We start from the raw sequence: 16,441 nt of genomic DNA, 5'->3' as shown, positions 1-16,441 counted from the left end.
ATTTTAAATATCACAAAATTAATTTATTTATAATTTAGAATTAAAAAATATTGTAACTATGTACCAAAATATTTGTTAAGTGTGTGTGACTTTGAAATATCCAAAAGTCTATCAAACTTCTTCATTTTCTACTCCAAAATTTACTTGCAGCAGTCTTCAGACTACTGAGTTTTTGTGAAAACTGGTATTGGACAGAAAACTACACTGTTCATTAGTACTAGGTACCACATGAAACATTTTCTGACCGTTACAATCAGACAGGCTATATAGATATGCAGCTATAATATTCACTTCATTTGCCAATTCATAGCATTTTTTTAAATATCTCTCTAAAACATAATTAATTGTGTTGAGGCACTTGTTTAACAGTGTAAAACTTTTACACGTGAAATTGGATAAATGTAAAATTACCTTGTCTGATAAAGTAAAATGACCATAATAGATTTTGAAATTTTTTAAAACTTTACAAATTCTTTATCGCTGTAAGCATTAAGAAAATTTAGAGACTGAGAGTTTGGTCGGCTCAATGGTTGTGGCCATTTTTAAACCACATTCTACTACTCTAATGGTTAACTTGTTGACCATCCAGCCTCCTTAACCTCACATTTTTTGTTTCATAAACATTATCTTTTCATATACATGTCTTCAGTTTTCTGTATGAAAATAAATTATCATCCACTTGTAATTATTTTTTTTACCTAATCCCTCCTGTACAAGTGATCTTTGTTAATTACCTTGTACCATTACTTGTGAAAAGCATAATTCGTGATATTTTTTGATTTTAACATTTTATTAATTAATTAAGACATTTTTAAATATTTCTAAAAACATAAATTCAGTAGAATCAAAATCAAAAGATTTAATAAAACCTCTTTTATAACAAAAGGAAATATATTAATTCATCAAACATTTTGAGAATTTCAAATTTAACAGTCACTGATCGACAGTCTATTAAAAAGTCACTGCTCCTCTGCAAATGCCATCTTTAAAATAATTAATATATATAAGACATATTTTGCACGTATGAATTCAAATATTCCTCAAATTTGTATATACATATAATTTTGTTTATATCTACAAAATCATATGTACAGTGCAAGATCAATTATATACATGTTTACATGCATGGTATATACACAAAATATTTACTGGTAAATAGTTTCCAAAATATATATAATCTAAAATAAACAACAACAACAACAAAACAATGCAAATACACATATACAAGGTATTGATTCATATTACCGGTATTATCATAGGGAAAGTTACCAAACTACAAAAATTTACAATATCCACCAAAATAAGAAGTCAAGACAAGTCCAATCTGTCTCGGGTTCTGTATATTTTCGTTGGTACCGTGAGTTTAGGCCATAAAGCCACACCATGTTTCCCTCCTTCTGCTCCAACAGGTTTTATAGCCATTCCCCCTCGTTGTGGAATCCCGGCCATTCCCAGCATCTGCTGCAGAGCTTCAGCAATTCTTTAACAATTCAAGACAACCATATACAAATAAATCAATTTTTACAGGTACTTTTTTACACAGGAGTACTATATAAGTGAGGTATGCACCCAACTTGGCCACAGGTAAACAAAAAAAACACTCAGGACAATCTACCCTCCATCTACAAAGGGTATCTGCGATCCTTCAGGATCGTCCATATTTCACTCTTTGCTGACCTTCTTTTACATGCTGTTAAATATTTCTAAAATTTGCCAGCTTCCATTTAATGCCATCAAGTTCCAGATATCATTGTTCGCCACCACTGCTCGAGGCCCGGAGGGACACTGGGGTCTTGGGGGCCAGGAGAAGGGGAATCCATATATCCAGGGTGGACAGGGGTGTCATACATCATGAAGTTATGCTCCAAGTGGATTCCCTTGGACTCACAGCTCTGACACAGATCATATAGCCTGGACACACGGTACAAGTCTTCCTATCACTATAGTACACTTATATGACGTTTTCCATTCACTTTATTACAGTTTATGAACGTTTTCCAATCACTTTATTACACTTTATGAAGTTTTCCATTTTCCAATCACTTTATTAAACTTTTTTTCATCCGTGAAGGTTTTGAGAGAGAGAGAGAGAGAGAGAGAGAGAGAGAGAGAGAGAGAGAGAGAGAGAGAGAGAGAGAGAGAGAGAGAGATCCTAACCAGTGTTCCCAGGCTCCATCAAATGTGCATGCAATATACTCATTAGTCATGCATATGATTCTTTATTGAGGATTTTAACCTATTGAATAAAAGCTTCATATGCTACTTCATCTTCATATACTATTAACTAGTTATATACCTAATTTGTTAAGCAATAACATTTTAATTTTATCTAGCTGAGTTTTAAAGAACTACATGTACTTGTATGAATACTTCTCTCTGAAATTTTCATAGGTATTTAAAAAAATGTGCATAATCTCTAATATGGGTTATATAGTTTGTCTGTATTGCTTGCTACCATCATTGTTTAATTAAGTAGGTCCATAGTAAAATGCATCTGCAGTGATGGGTTGCATTGAACAGCTAAATTAAAAATTGCCTCCCAAAGTGACTTGATGTATTTCTCTGGCGACATTTTAACTTTTTTAGCATTTTCTTTTTTTACCCATATTTTAATAGCAGCCCTCAGTTTGCTATAAATTGGAGAAGAAACCTCAAAACCATACTTTGATTTGAACTCATCTAAGGTCATAATGGAATTATTTTCTTTCAAAATATCATTAACAAAAACAACATTGTTCTCAAACCAATTCTCATAAAAAATTGTTTCATTTTCAATCAAAATATTTTGGTTAAAAAACAGAGGTTCCATAGAGGCCGGAAGTGTTTTTTGTTCTGATGATTTTTTAGAGAAATATAACCAGGCCTCTAGAACGTCGTTCCAAAACACATTAGTTACTTTTTCAATTCTATCTTGTATATATTCTCTTCCACATAAAGCAATTTTTCTTCCGTCCAAGTCCAAAGTCAATAGTTTCCTGCTCTGTAGCACAATATCTTTCATCCATAACAACTTCAATGACATCACTATTTCTTTCAAACCACCACCATCATTCTTCCACGGTATATGACTACTTCCCTTTGCGAAATAGTAGAGTTCACTTTCTAAATCTTCAAGCAGTGAATCAGAGGGATTAGGAAGGGTTGAAAATATTTGTTGGCAACTTGGCAAAATAATTGTATTCATTACTTTCGAAATATCTTCAGATTTAGAATTTCTACTTTTCAAATGTCTCAATATTTCCCTTATATTTTCTAACTTTAACCTGAAATTCATATCACATACATTTTGCAGGTCTGCAGTGTCAAATTCAATGCCATGTAACTGAAAAGTTTTCTCTCCAAATTTAAGAGCTTCGTTTGTTTCTAGCACAAAATCACAGCATTTAGAGCTCCCTACCCAAATAGCTCTTGTTTTGTCAAAGTTGATATGAAGACCTGACATTTTTGCAAACTCTTTTAAAATGCTTAGACTTGATTCTAAAGATTTTCTACTGCCATCTAGCATTAGAATTAAAGTGTCATCAGCAAACAGAGAGATTCTCTTTTCACTTTCTAAAAGTTTAATTCCTTTGATATCCTTGCTTTTTCTTATTTTGATAGCAAGGATTTCGGCACATATCATAAATAAATATGGTGATAATGGATCTCCCTCGCGACATCCACGCTGCACGTAAAAAGCTCCTGATAAGTTTCCTCCCTGATTCACAGCTGATGTAATCTTTGAATGAAACAAACCAATCCATTTTCTAATAGACTCACCAAAATTAAAAAAATCAAGTGCTTTCTGAATAAAAGACCACGACAAAGAATCAATTGCCTTCTTAAAGTCAACCAAGATAAGAAGACCTGGAATATTTTCTTTCTCAGTATATTGCATGATATCATATACAAGTCTAATATTTTCAGCTTCGTTTCTACCATGTATAAAGCCAGTTTGGTCAGGATGAATAATATTCTCTAACAGTTGTTGAATTCTACGAGCAATTGAACCAGATGCAATTTTATACACAGCATTCAATTGAGCTATTGGTCTCCAGTTTTCTAAAAAATGCTTTGGTGTGTCTTCTTTAGGCACGCATGTAATGATTCCATGTCTCTGAGTTGTACTGAGCATGCTAGGATCAGCATCATATGCATGGTTGATAGAACGTACAACAAATTCACCAATATCTTCCCAAAATTCCGTAAAAAATCTTAGTGTAAATCCATCAGAACCCGGTGACTCGTCTGATTTCATTCTATCCAGTGTATCTTTTGCTTCTTTCAAAGTAATGGGACCTTCTAAGGAACGTGGATTTTCATCGGAAAGTTTTTTTATATTTGAAAATGGAAGATATTCCTGCAAGTTACAATCTTTAAGAGAGTCATCTACATTTCTGTACAATTTTCTGTAGTAATCTCTGGATTCCCTCAGAATAACTGACTGTTCATCAGTAAATTGACCATTTTGTAGCTTTATACGTGGGATTATTCCGCTCAAATTATTCCTTGATTCCTTTTCTTCCACCCCAGTTCCTTGGGCAAAAAAAGTATCTGGATCGTTCACAGAATTTTCATTTTCTTCTGGTGAAGAATAAGAAATACAATTTTCTTTAATTTTCTCAAGAAGTATTTCTAAAATTTTCTGATCTGTAAACTCAACAGCTCCACGACGTGGATGTGAAGATTGTTCCTGGACATGTGATTGTATCACACTTTTTATTGATTCAACAAAGTCTTTATCTGATAAAAGGGAATTGTCAAATTCCCATAACTTTTCATCTTTTAAAGATAGAGTAATCATAGAATGATCAGATTTATATTTTGGTAATATACAACATTCTGTAAAAAATGACCACAAAGTCTCAGATATCAGAAAAAAGTCTAATCTACTTTGTTTTGTGATTTCTCCTCCTTTTTGATCATATGTATATTCAGAAACATTCGGATTCATTTCACGAAAAATATCAATAAGATGTTTGTCTTTCATGAGATTTAAAACCCTTTTCCTTGTGTTTGGTTTATGTTCATTAAAATAATTTTTACAATCTAATTTTTGATTTAATGTCGCATTGAAGTCTCCACAAACTATAATATTTTCACAATCATACTCATCAATACGTTTCTGAAGATGTTCAAAAAAATCTGCGCTCGGTTTATCATTTCCGCTATGACCATATATACAACAAAGTAGGAACCTTTTTTCCTCCTCAGTAGTAAACTCTAACAGAAGATAATTACCATTTGTATCTTTTTTTATGTTTTCAGCAGCAAATGCGTTTCTAAATAAAATTGCCACACCACTTGATCCTGATCCACTGCAACTAAAGACACATTCCCCACCCCCCCAATCTTCTTTAACCGTATTTTCTATGCCAGACACAAAACGTGTCTCCTGAAGGCAGTATATATCATAGTTCATTTCTTTTAAGTAATCAAAGACTTCTTTTCGTCTTTCGTGACCCTTCAGACTTCGACAATTAGCAGACAGTATTTTTAAAGACATAGTTGATAACCGATATTTTTAACGTTGACAAAGCCTGTGGATTTCTGTGTGAATTGTGTAAAAAGCGTAACATGAACTGCGAGGAAAGGTTAGCATAGAAAAGAAATTAAAATAAGAATTAAGAAGGATTGAAACGGATAAACAAAACTGTTAACACGCGAATCTGCATTAGTAAATGATGTCAGAGTATGCATCATCGAAAATTCCTATAGTTCTGCCCACTTTTTGGTAGTTCACATTTAATGAAATTTAAATATTCCTGAACTTGTTTTGACTTTTGTTCTTCTTCAAATTTTGTCCTCTACATAAATTCAATAAGTCAAACGTCTCCCTCTGTTCATTGACCTCCCCATATAAACTGTTAGGAAAGAACCAAGAGATGCTGATTTTTTATAGTACTTCAGCCTATGGATAAGAAAGGCAAAGAGTTTGGTACCGTCATTTGACAACCGGTGGTTCCGTTTAGATTTGTTTGTTGAACTCTTTACATATTTAGCTGTATACTGGCTTTGGCTGCACTGTTTTCCAACTTCTTTAAAGTTTAGTAGTCTCCCCTCTCCTCCTTTCCAAGGATTCAGCGGACGTGATTTTTTTTATATAACTGTCAAATTCAAAACATATCGGCAATGTGTCTGGTACATGTATATAACAAGAGGTTTCCCTTCTGTGGATGACATGCACTGACCTACCCTCTTATCCCAAAACTGGGCAAGCTGGGCTGTAATTGATCTTTTGCAGCATGCAGTCCCACCTAAAATTTAAAAAACTTTAAAAAAGATGCATGTAAATTGTTTATTCTTTTTCAAAAATAATATCCCTGCTAAAATTTGTTAGCTCTTGTTTAAAACATAGATGATATGAGATTACAAAGCTCAATAAGACAATGCATCGCTTGTAAGAGGCTGACATTATCATATTACGGTATATCAAAACAACGTTATATACTTTTATACGATAGATATGAGTTTTTAAACATGAAAATTCAAAATTGATTCATATAAATATAATATTGTATCATATTACCAAATTAAAAAAAATATATTAAACGAAGTTTCTATTTTATGTTTCATTATCATAATTTAGATATAGGGTGATCTTTTTTAAATTTATATCAAAAGTATTAATATTCTTTTATTTTTGATTCAATAACAATTATAGGATTAAAAATTGTATCATATAAAACAAAATCATATAATACAATATGAGATCCTAATTTATCTCATATATATGGTGTATACTATCTGTGTGATACACATTTGCTGTCTCACACAGACGATCATTCATCAAGAACTAATTTTGGCAGAACTAATTTTGGCACAGCCCATTACTTTGAATAGCGCTTCAGGTGTGTGCCATTGTTCATATCAGGGGAGCAAAATTCATGTATACCAAATTTAAACAATAAAATGCTTTCTTTGGTGATTCATTCGGGATATGGAGGTAGCGACATTCAGAAAAGATACATAACCCGCGTTATTATGGAAGATTTAAAAAAAAAACCCCCAAAAACCAAGAGGCCCATGGGCAACATCGCTCACCTGAGGAACAATAGGTATGATAAAATCAGCTTAATTGAGTCATAATACAAACTATCTGGACAATGTACAATAATACATGTAGACCATGTATAAATGATATCTATTTCCCCCCTGGATATTCTTATGTTTATAATCATTAGTCCCTTCTCTAACAAGATGATTTTATAGTCATATCACATGTTGAGTATTGCAGTCCTCAAAAAGATCCTTAACAATTGTTTATATATGGAATATAAACCTACATCAAACTCCGAACCTTCTTGTGAGGCCGAAGCATTGTCCCGAGGCCAAAGTCTTAACAATTACAAAGAATCATCTGGCTGATTAGTTTCTGAGAAAAAGGTTTTTAAAGATTTACTCTACATGTTCCTAAGTAAAACTTCGACCCCCCCTACCCATTGTGGCCCCACCCTACCCCTGAATCTATACTACCTGAGGATGCTTCCACACAAGTTTCAGCTTTCCTGACTGATTAATTTTTGAGAAAAAGGTTTTTAAAGATTTACTCTATATGTTCCTATGTTAAACTTCAACCCCCATTGTGGCCCCACCCTATCCCCGGGGTCATGATTTTCACAACTTTGAATCTTCACTACCCGAGAATGCTTTCACACAAGTTTCAGTTTTCCTGGTCGTATGGTTATTGAGGAGAAGATTTTTGAAAAATTCTCGAAAATTTTCATAAATTCCTAATTATCTCCCTTTGTAGAAGGGCGTGGTCCTTATTAATTTTCACAACTTTGAATCCCCTTAGGCTAAGGATGCTTTGTGCCAAGTTTGTTTGAAATTGGCCTAGTAGTTCTTGAGAAGATGTTGAAAATGTGAAAAGTTTAAAGACAGACAGACGGACAGACAGACGGACGACAAACAAAATGTGATCAGAATAGCTCACTTGAGCTTACAGCTCAGGTTGGCTAAAAATCAAATGGGGGGTCTGTGCCTTAAGTTCCTGTAGTTTTAGCATCAAAAAGACACTATGGAATCATTAATACTATATCTTGACCTTAACAATTAAGACATTAATCCAGAAGAATATAATATGCTTTATATAGTCGGAGAATGTTTCGGCAGTTTTGTACTTAGTGAGTAAAATGCCTTGAAATGCCAAATAAATGTATATATGAATTTACGTATCCTTGAATCTGTAATTTTTTTTACGATAATTCCACGAAAATTGAAAGCCCAGCACCGTTCACAACAATAGGGATATGCTGTGGATATTATTTTGCAACCTTAGCATGTAATGTCAGTATGCAAGAAGCCGGGTTTCTTGTTTAAATATTTCAAGCAAGAATTGTATGTTGTAGTATCCCCAAAACTTTTTGAATAGTACAAAAGTATCCTGAATAATCTCTGACTCCTCTTCTTTTAAAAAAGTCCTAAAGTAGTCTTGTATAACGTACGAGGGTCAATCAAAAAATACGAAGACAATGTTGTTGTCTATCATATATTTTTCATGAAAGTCATACTTAACAGATTAATCTGTGCACCAACACTTATATATGTTATTGATATGCAAAGTTTTCGTCCATTTGATGAAACGGTATTTTTGTTACCCCCTTTTAGTAACGATAACCCTGAACGTCGGTTGACGTTACTTATTTTTTGACCAAATATTTACAGATGTTCTACTCTCTTTCGGACTGTTTTATATTCAAAATACAATTACCACCACCCCCACAAAATTTATTACAGTTAAACACAATCTTGCAAAAATTTGTTGACTTATTTTTTGCACCACTGAGCATTTTCACAGCTTGTATCGGCTTTTCCTGAGTTAAATTCATTTTGTTTGTACTTCTCGTTGCGCCGTGACGTCGGGCGACGTCGATGTTTTTAGTCAATGTTAAAGAGGACTATCTGTCTTTAGTTACTAACATCTGTTCACAAAACAATATATCCCGTCATTATTTGGAACATAGAATACCATAACTATACTTAATTTGAGGATTCAATATTATTTGGTTTTAAGCCCAATTTATAGAGATATTACTGTCAACATTATATGATTTATTGTTGACATAACACAAATTTTGACCGTGCGCCGTGACCTCATTTTTGCAGGATTAGATTCTAAATAATTCCTAGAAATAAAGGAATTTACAAACTTTTTTTCTTGCAAATTGTTTGAAACTTTTGCTAAATTATGTCTACCAAATTTAGTAATGATATGACGTTAAGTAACATAGCTATGACAAAAGTCTTCGTATTTTTTTATTGACCCTCGAACATGCATTGTTTGTTCTTCAAAATAAAAAAAAAAAAAAACAATTGATGCATCAAAGAATAGACGATAATTTACAGGTGGTATGAACACTGCAATTTCAATGTTAATGAAATTTAAAGAACATCACCTTATCACCTTTTTAAAATGATATAATTGTGTATATTTAATTAAAATATTCTAAAGATGAAAATCAATAGTAAAATCCCCATTCGGTTTCAAAATAATTGATGAAGTTAACAAAGTACAAATTTTGCAATTTTGTTCTAAAACAAAATTTTTAATTAAAAATCCTTAATTAATTGGTTTTTCTGACTATTTCTTCAAAATAATGCAATTTGTTTCGTATACCGGTATTAAGGGGACGCCAATGTTGATGCTAATTATGCGGTCTTTACCATCTCAAAAATCCAGGAATTTTCAAAGCGCTTCGTCCTCTTGACCCCTCTTGAACATACTTGGGGTCAGTAGGCAGCCCCTAAGCTCCTTCTCTAAAAATAATAAATATTAAACGTTTATATCACGAGAACGCAACTCAGGTTTATGGATAATCTACTGACCTATGGCCACAAAGAGGTAACCATGATATATTGCTCGCGATATTTGGCATCTTAATGCCTATACGTGCACGAATGAATTTTGGAAGCAGCACGTGGGGAGGAAAATGCGTGTTAAGTACCCATGGTAGAATGGATGCGAATGTAAATATCTATCATAACAGGCACGTAGCATCGGGGGGGGGGGGGGCAGGGCCCCGACTTTTTCTCGCAGCAACTAAATTTTAAAAATTTACATATAAAAAATTGAATTATCATGGAGTTGCCCCCCCCCCCCCACTTTTTTGGGAGGTTGTGAAAAATTAATATGAAAACAAGGAAATAGGATTGAAATTGAATTTATATATTACTATATTAAATGACTGGATCTTCATTCCATAATTATATCATGTTAATAAATTTTAATCATATTTAGTAATATACCGGTATATATTTCATTCATCAATAACTTTGAGCGACGACATGTGTGTAAATCCATGTTCCAACATGATTTTACGGCATGCAACTGGCCCATCGATCTTTTCAGGAAAAATGATAATTGCGAGCACGACATAAACATTTAGATATTAGAATTGGATTGATTTAAATTAAAAACTAAAGTATTGTTCACATTTGATGAAATAAAATTTCTTCTTCTGATTGAACACGGTAAAATGCAAATTGAATATTGGATGTAAATACTATTATACTATGTAAAACAAGTCTAAACATATTTTAGAGGCATAATCGTAACTGTTAATTATTAAACATCCTATTTTTGATAACTTACTTATCACGAGTGTCCCGTTCGTTCTATCCAGAAAAAGATCCCTTCTGTCTTGGTACAGCAGCTTCTGTCTACATAAATGAACATGAATTGGACTGCAATGCTGTCAATTTCACAAAACTTTGCTTTCGTCGTGTCCGGACAGGTGTCGTATATTTTAAGGTCCGCCCCGTTTAATGTTAACATTAAAGGTCCGGATTTCCCGTATAAACAAAGTCCTACCCGTAGTCTCTTGTTAATTTCTTAAAGTAATTATTCATTTTGCTCTTGTACATAATATTTTAAAGATGTCTTTGTTTGCATGATCTAATCAACCATTTGCGTATGGTACATGTAGCTTGTACTTATTACTAAATAAATCACTTTATGGTAAAATAAATAAATATAGCGGGTTAGATTTTTGATCAACTGTTTAAGAGTCTGAAAAAAGGAAAATCAGTAGTATTTTGACAATAATTTGCACACACCATTTGGTCCCTTTGTTTTTAAATCTCTTCCAGTGTATATGTATTAACAGAGGGTTTCTCAGCAGGTAAACACGGGTAAAAGAAGCACTGCAGGCATTCACACCTGTGCTAATCAGAATACACCCCTGAACTGGGAAAGATAAAATGTCTCCGCTGTAGTGTTCTACACAACTAAGATTTTCTTTTTATCTCGTGCATTGTTTAATTTACAGTAGATCAGAAACGTATGATAATATACTAATAATTTATACGCCTCTAGGTAAATTTATTATAAGATAAGTATTATAAGATAAGTATTATAAGATAAGTATTATAAGATAAGTAATAAAAGATGGCAAATGTGGATTACCGTTACAGGGGGTATACGTTTTTTTGATTCAGAGGGTAGGACACAGTATCACAGTAAAAGAAAAGCCCCATTGAAATGCTGTATGCAAACAATTCACAGTATTTTAACCCGATGACCTTTTGTTTCAGAGGTAGGACCCAGTACTATAGTTCAGGGAAAAGTCCGCCTCGTTAAAAAAAATGGTCATACATGGATGTAGTGAGTTCAATGTAGATTCTTGTAGTGATATTTTCAGTCGATCTTCTTAAAATTATTATTGAAGTGGACATAATATTGACTTTTTTTTCCATCTTTAATGTCTAGGGTGGTTTATAACGTGAGCATTTAAAATGCTTCACTATAATGAATGTAAATAGTCGAGACACGGATCGAGTTCATCAATTCTTTGTTTTCAAATTCAGTTGGGCAAGTTTAATTTAAGAAGTATTTTATTCAAGTATATAAATACATTGAAATGGATTGAACAGCAGGCACAATGCCTATTCATGTTCTCTCCTGTAGTCAAGGTATAATATGAGTAATTATATAATTTTATATAAGATATACATACATATATATTGCAATGGAATTTTGTATAATAGATTAATATTATAAATAGCATTGAAAGGAGGTACAGTGCAAAAAAATAAACAAAACAAATAGCTTATGATAGGAAAATGAAAAAAAAAAAAATAATGGTTAATTGCTAAGGTTGAAAATAAAAAAGTATATGTAGTGTAGAGAAAAAATGAGAAAGAAAAAAAAAACATGTAATAAAAACAAAACAAAAATTAATAACAGAGTAGAAAAAAATGGAGAGTTTGGGGGGATGGGGTGCGAGGGGGAGGGGGAGAACAAATAAGCAATAAAAAATGAAAAGAAAGGAGTGTAAGGAAAGTCAGTGGTACCCATTTTGATACATTTTTTATACAATGTGTACATTTTTACCTATACATTTACTTAAATATGTCTGTACTTTTTATGTAAAAATGAATTTTATCAAATAATAGCAAGTTATTTTGAAATGTTAGTTTATCACTTCCAAAAAGTAGATTCTTAATTGTGATTGGTATGGAATTGTCGTTCATATAATCAAATAGAGATTTTCTTTGGAAGGCATATGATGGACAGTGTAAGAAATAATGTTTAGAGTCTTCCACTTCAAGAAAGCACTTCTGACATAGTGGAGAAGCAATAAGGTGGTGTGAGTAAAGGTCAGCATTTAAGTTACTACTGTTATTTCTCAACTGACAATGCCAAATATTTTCTAATCTTTTGCCATGGTTAAATAATTTATGCATATACAGTTTTTTACTATTAATATTTTTGAGGCTGTTCTTAAATGCTGAAACTGCAGTAATTATTCGTGCAGCTTCAATCTGTATACTTTCCAATAAATTACTTTGTTCATCTGTACAATTGTCCCGGACTACATCACCATACTCTAACACAGGGCGAATAAATACAAAGTAAATTTTAATCAATGATTCCCTATTTATTTTATATTTAAGTATGCGTAGCATGTTCAATCTTTGGCATGCTTTTTCGTAGATATTTGATATATGATGTGACCATCCCCCATTTGATTGCAAAGTAAGTCCTAAATGACAATGATTATTTTTTTGGATAATATTGTTTAAAGTGTTACCAAAAGAGACCTGGGGATGGGTTTTTTTCTTTCTGGAAAAGTTAACATTTATTGTTTTGTTTGGATTAAAATCCACCAGCCATTGATTAGACCACTGTTTGATTTTTTCAAGATCAGCTGTTAATGATTTAGCTGAATTATTATCATTATCATCAACTACTACAAAAAGTGATGTGTCATCTGCAAAGAGTCTTATTTGGTTGCATATATTTTCAACAATATCATTAATGTAAATAAAAAGAGGAAGGGTCCTAACACTGACCCCTGGGGTACTCCTGCATTAGTGGTTTCAATTCCTGAGGAATAGCCCTCGATGACAACCCTTTGTTTTCTATCAGTAATATAGTTTTCTATCCATCCAAGGATTTCTCCTCTGATTCCATATTTTTGTAATTTATAGATGAGACCTTTATGCCAGACCTTATCAAAAGCTTTTGATATATCACAAAATATGAACATAATATCTTTACCTTTATCAAGGTTAGATATTATAATATTATAAATTTCAGTAAGCTGATTAATAGTGGAATCAAAGGGCTGAAATCCTGATTGGTTTTTAAATAAAAGATTGTGGTCCTTCATATAATTGTGCAGGGTTTTTAAAAGAATTTTTTCCAGTATTTTACATAAGGTGCATGTGAGTGCAATTGGTCTATATTTTGAGGGGTCCTCTGGGTTGCCCTTGTTCTTATATACAGGTGTAATATGTGACAATTATAATTTAAAATGCTTCACTATAATGAATGTAAATAGTCGAGACACGGATCGAGTTCATAAATTCTTTATTTTCAAATTCAGTTGGGCAAGTTTGACACACGTCTTCTTAATTAAGATATTTTAAAAATTATATGATATTTTCTAAACAGTTTATTATTTGTAATTTTATTATATGGATATTGCCAAAATCAAATAAATGCCGCAGCATATTCTCCGATGTATCCTCATAATCATGTTCTTACAAAAAAATTAAGTTTTATATTATTAAAAATTGTAGTTTATCACCTTAACAAATAATAGTAATATGATAAACAGATACTTTATGGATAATAAAGTGTATTTTATACCAAACGAAAAAAATATGTCGATAATCAGCGATCGATGCACATGGAAACTAAAAATTAAAAAATATGGCATAAAGATATTTTATAATTAATTGAAGTGGATTTTGCATTAAAAAATTGTGTCGCCTGCATTCTTCTCCAATCGATAGTGTGCGATCAATTAGCTGCAATAATGTAGCCCTCTCCGATTTTAATGTTTTATACCTGATGTTACTGGAGACACTCCCCAGCTAGGAATCAATATACATAGAAACGATTCCTAAGTTAAATTGAAAAAAAACCATTGGGGATACACGGAAGAGCCGACTTAATGACATACTTCGTATTCACTATAGAAAACGATCAGTGGTGGCAATATTGAGCTGTTTGTAAAATAAAGTTCTTGTTATCGTATAGACATTTCAGGATGATCCTTGGTCTCGAGAACAAAGTTCGAGACAAACGCATTTAACTTTTATTTCGAACCCAATTTCGAGACCAAGAAAGTTATCACGCAACATCACTAAACACTGTCATGTTGTAAATTTTGAATTTTACTGGGTGGGTGTAAATAACAAAATTTACAACAAGACAACTTGTCATGTTGTTACATCCACCCAGTAAATAATTGTCATGTTGTAAATTCGCTCAGTCTTAGATTCGTCCGCTCACAACGAAGGCGAATTTAGCAAAAATAAAACGAGGGCGAATATCTAAGCTACATTGAGAGTACGGCCTCTTCGGACTTGCAGTTACTAACTTCTTCTAAGTAACTGTAGTAACCATAGTAACCTTCGCGTGTGTGGAAAAAATGTATTTTCCTTCTGTGTAACGTGCTGAACATCTTATAATTTGCGTACTTTTACTCTTTTTTTATGGACGATTGATTGAATGAACATATAAAAGGTAAATATTTAAACAGTAAAATGATTCTTGGTAGTTTTATATGAGCTTTGAAAGCAGCGACCATTGCAGAAAAAAAATACAAAAACATTTTTGCAATGTTTGCTGCTTTTCATACCCACATGAATCACCAGAAAAGCATTTAATTGTTTATAAAAAAAAAACCCATTTAATTTTGATGTTAATTTTGTAATGTTACATAGCGAGATGTGCTGCAACTGAACAAAGAAATTAAAAAGTGAATTATTTTTTTTAAGTGAATTGTATTACTTTTCTGTCTAGCAATCACATCATATGATACTTAATATTTTATTAGTTTGCAAGAAAAAATAGAATTTCAACCTAAAACGGTGATTTCTAGCTGGACCAGAGTGACTAAAAGGTTGCGTTATGAATATTTTCGTAGCAAAACATGTATAAAGCTTTTCAACAAAAGCTGCTTCGTGTCAAATTTGGTGAAAATGGTGAAGTGATTCTAAAAAAGGTAAAAGTATAACCATTCACCCAATCAGGCCAACAGGATAAGGACAGATTTATTAACCTGAAAATTCTACAAAATCGCTTGATTCTAAATTATCTTCTGTATCAAAATAGTATATGTATAATATTACTAACTGCAGCCTTCCATTATGTTAAACAAATAATTTAGCGTTGTTCTCAATAATTTTTAAAATAAAATTTGAACCCCCACAAGAGCCCTTTTTTACCTCTGGGAATCGTTATTCGAGAAAGTACAGACTATTTCTTTTTTTGAGAGGATTTCTTAAACAGCTTGACTTATTTTCTTAATTAGCTTCTCTTGAAGTGGGTCTAGCTGGCCATTCGTTTTTTTTTTAAACTTGAAAACTTTGTTCCTAATTTGGTCGAAATTAGCTCTTTGATGTGGAGATGAAAAAGTTTACAACGACAAGAATAACAACAATTTTATTCACGGAAAAGAAAAGTAACTCGGAGTGGCTCAGGTGAGCTTAAAACGGAAAACCCGGAGTTGAGATTGGGATGGATTTAATTAAGTAGTTACTTCATATCGTAAAATTAACGCATATCGAATTGTAATACAATTTTTTGAATAATGTCTCAAAAGCAAAATCTGGAAGTCTATTTTACTTTGCAGCTTATTTTCTTAAATGTAAATCAAAGGCCGGAACGTCCACAAAGGCGTCGAGCTGACATTTTCTTTAATTTTATATAGAATGATATCAATAATTTGAATTTCTGTACTGTACTAATAGTCGTATATCAATGAGGGTATTAGAATCACAGGGGCTTGGTTGTTGGATAGTGAAGTTCTTAATTATTTGTTCCCGAAGAAAAAAATTGATTAATATTGGTATTCTGAATCTGTCGTCCCTTTACTTTTTTTTAATGTACATTGAATACACTTTTTTAACATGACTGAAACGGGGGGTTTCAGTGAAATTTTTTATTGCAATACACAGAAATACACATAAGATTACCAATTTTAATCATTTTTTTCTTCGGGAA

The 16,441-nt window shown here is 32.4% G+C and overlaps 1 long non-coding RNA gene across 1 annotated transcript; it reads right to left on the bottom strand.

Moving 5' to 3' along the window:
• Positions 1–2,093: 2,093 nt before the first annotated feature.
• On the bottom strand, positions 2,094–10,753 carry LOC136272882 (uncharacterized). The gene is made up of 3 exons (XR_010710940.1): positions 10,574–10,753; positions 9,646–9,738; positions 2,094–6,236 (listed from the first exon to the last, which is right to left on the bottom strand). It is a non-coding gene; the product is annotated as an uncharacterized lncRNA (long non-coding RNA).
• Positions 10,754–16,441: the final 5,688 nt, after the last annotated feature.

The sequence above is a fragment of the Magallana gigas genome, chromosome 2 (assembly GCF_963853765.1).
Source record: "Magallana gigas chromosome 2, xbMagGiga1.1, whole genome shotgun sequence".
In the NCBI taxonomy this organism is placed as follows: Eukaryota; Metazoa; Mollusca; class Bivalvia; order Ostreida; family Ostreidae; genus Magallana; species Magallana gigas.
Note: the sequence above shows the minus strand (reverse complement) of the source record. Positions and strands in the feature narration are given on the sequence as shown.